Consider the following 3,499-nt stretch of genomic DNA (forward strand, 5'->3'; position numbering starts at 1 on the left):
TAGCGAACAAGTGCTACTTTGGACTGAGTAGGCAATTCGGGAGTAAATTTCTCCCTCGACGTATGAAAACCACACTCTATAAGTCATTCATTATGCCCACGCTGGTATATGGCACAGGAGGCGGCTCTTGGAGTATTCGAAGATTTACAGGCCCCTACGCGTTGGCGACGATGAGTACCGCAGACGATGGAACAATCAGCTGTATAAGCTTTACAAGGGCCCGCTGGCTTTGCCACGTCGTTCACATGGGAACCGCGTTTCAGGCCTAAAAGTATTCGACTCGCAATCCGCTGGTGGTAGCGGAGGAGGAGATAGGTGCCCACTGCAATGGAAAGGCCAAGTGGAGAAAGACTTGGCTTCACGTGGCATTTTCTATTGGCGTAAGTTGGCACGGCCTGAAGCGACTGGCGTGCTTTTTCGGCTAAAATAGCTTATGCGGTTACAGCGCCAAATAAGAAGATGCAAATGATACATGACCTTCTTATTGGATGAGGCAGGAGGAAATACGAGAACACTCCTTATAAGATTGTGCCAACGGTTCGAAAATTAAATAGCCGTATCTCTCGCTTCATCTGGAACATCTTCGACATTGTTACCAGGAGGAAACACTTCACATTTAGCTCTTATGCTGCTTCTGAACGTACAAATCATCGAAACTCCCACGCGCAATATTTCCAGAACATCCGGTATGGGAAAAGTACTTATTACAAAAATGTAAACTCATTGTTTCGGACGAGCGCACGATGGCACATAACAAATCTCTTGAGGTTCTTGATCGATCGGTGGGAGATTTGCGTAGAAATGTTCAACCATTTGGGAATGCATTGATATTGCTCGCAGGAGATTTTTACGTGTAATTTCTCGATTTACACCAGCGGAAGGGATAAATGCTTGCCTGAAATATTCAACATTGTGGCAAGACGAACATACATACATTTCAGTTGACTACGAAGTGATTAATCAGCCTCTCGCGACAATTACTGAACATAGGGAACGGAAACCTGCCAGTCAATGAGAGATTAGGACGAATTTTATTGCGTGATAATTTTTGTAGTTAGAAACATCGAAAGAAGAACTGAGCGAAAGAATGTTTCCGCATATTCAAATTAAATATAGGAATCACGATTGGCTCAGTGAACGAGCTATTCTTGCCGCGAAGAATAAGGATGTCTATCAACTCAATAATGTTTTTCAATGCAGAATTCAAAGTGATGAAATAATAGCTGCGTTCCCCAACTTTTCTGGGCTAAAACCTGTAAAACTGTCAAAAGGCAAAAGAAGCCAGAGAACCGAGTACGGGAACGCTTTCTGGTAAATCCCTGTAAATTCTTGCAACTTCTTGCGAGTTAGGGAACGCAACTAATATGTGTATATGTACGTCGATAAACACCGTTGTTGAAATGAATAAAGCAGTTAATTATCCAACGGAATTTTTGAACTCGATTGATCTTCCAGGGATTACCCAATATACTGGAATTTAAAATAGGGGTGTGGCTATTATCATGTTGTGGAATATTAATCAGCCAAAAGTCTGTAACGGCACGTGACTCGCAGTAAAGCAATTTATGAAGAACGTAGTGTAAGTAAAGATTTTTACGTGGCCTTTCAAAGGTGAAGAATTTCCATGATTCCGACCGATACACCATTTCGATTTAAAATATTGGAATTTCCAACTCGATTGGTATTCGGAATCACAATCAATAATGCTCAGGGTCAACCTTTGGAAAAGTATGGTTTAGATTAAGATGCGGGCTGGTTCTCAGATGTTGCGTGTTCCCGTGTCGGCAAACCAGATATCCTTGATATCTACGCAGAGAATTGAAAAACGACAAATATTGTGTGCACACAAGTACTTATTACAAAATCACACTCATATGAAACCAGTGTTGCCATTTTGGTGCTTTTGGAGCTAGATTTAGCTCTTTATTTTTCTATTTAGCTCCGAAAATCGGGTTTTAGCACCTAGCTCTTTTTTAGCTCTTTCCAAATTTATGTAGCACTTTTTTAGCACCAAAAATTTTAGTTGTATTTGGTATATATAAGCCAAAACTTAAGCATTGATAAATGGAAAATTTCGAGATGCAGTGTATCCACCATAAATTCTTGGATCTAGGTTAAAGAATTAAAAAATTTATTAAAAGAAAATCCTTTTCTGATAGCGCGGATTTTGTTTTAATTAATTAATTAATCCCAACGGCTTTTTACCCTCCATTCCCGCCCAACCGACACGAGGGGCGCAGTCCGCATGACGTACGGAAACTTTTTTTTTTTTTTTTTTTTTTTGTTTTTTCGTGCCGAGTAGTGGAAACAGGAGTTTGTTAAGTGTCGAGATCTAAAACTATTCAGCTACAGAATCAAATTCATCAGCTGATTGGATATGCTAAAGATAGTATTTCAATTATTGAGAGTGGAAATAATAGTTTTCTTTATAGTAAAAATCGAGTCCGATACGTCAAACGTGCTGGAATGACAGTTAAAATCTTGACATAAACCACGGAATGATTCGTTTAGTTCAAAATTAGTTTTGCATGGCTTTAAAAATAAAGGTCGAAAGTGTCTTGACACTCGAGAAGGAACATTAAAATTTACCTCAGCCAGGAGGGCCGGGCTATTAATCAAGCCTGTCATTAATTTTACGATAAATATTATACCCAGCATTTCTCTACGACTTGCGAGTGTAGGCAAATTTATGAGCTTTAGACGACTTGTGTAAGGGGGGAGATTGTAATCTGAATCCCAGTTAAAATTACGCAATGCAAAAAGCAAGAATTGTTTTTGAATTGATTCAATCACCTTACCTTACTAATTTTACCTTAAGGAGAGCTGGAAGTAAAACTTTCCAGAAAAATTTTGCGAAAAAATTATTCAAATCAAATATATGAAATTACAGACTTTAACAGTTTGTAAAGTATTTTTAGATCACTGTTATATAAGTGCCATAGCAACGAATTCGAAATATATGCACCTTATTTTGGGTTTAAAAGATTTTTTCAGCACTTAAACTTATGAAATTCGCTATTTTTATTAAAATTTCCGAAAATGTAAAAACAACCTTACGTCAATAAATGCTCAACCTTAACAAAAAAAATGTAGCTCTTCATTTCAGCTACTATTAGTATTATTTAGCTCTTTTTAGCTCTTTTTTCGACTGTTTTAGCTCCAAACGAAATTTTTCTCTTGCAACACTGTATGAAACGTATGCTTTGATTACTTAATAATTTATCATCCATGTAACAGGAATATGCCGCAGCAAAGCGTGGCAGGGTACAGCTAGTATATATATAATAAAGTGGTGAAACTTGTGCTTTGAATGCTTAATATTAAAAAAAAAGACATGAAATTTCTCACAGCGACCTGAATTCATCCCATCGTCTGGCCAGCCGGAGAGGACACAAATTCTCAAGTAAGTTAAAAAAAAACCCTACATTATTAACTTGAGTACTTTTATTTACAATAAATACTGTTTGTAACTACATAAGATATATAACTTGCGTACTTA

This window comes from Rhagoletis pomonella, unplaced genomic scaffold, assembly GCF_013731165.1.
Source record: "Rhagoletis pomonella isolate Grant_MI unplaced genomic scaffold, Rhpom_1.0 Rhpom_scaffold_00008, whole genome shotgun sequence".
NCBI lineage: Eukaryota > Metazoa > Arthropoda > Insecta > Diptera > Tephritidae > Rhagoletis > Rhagoletis pomonella.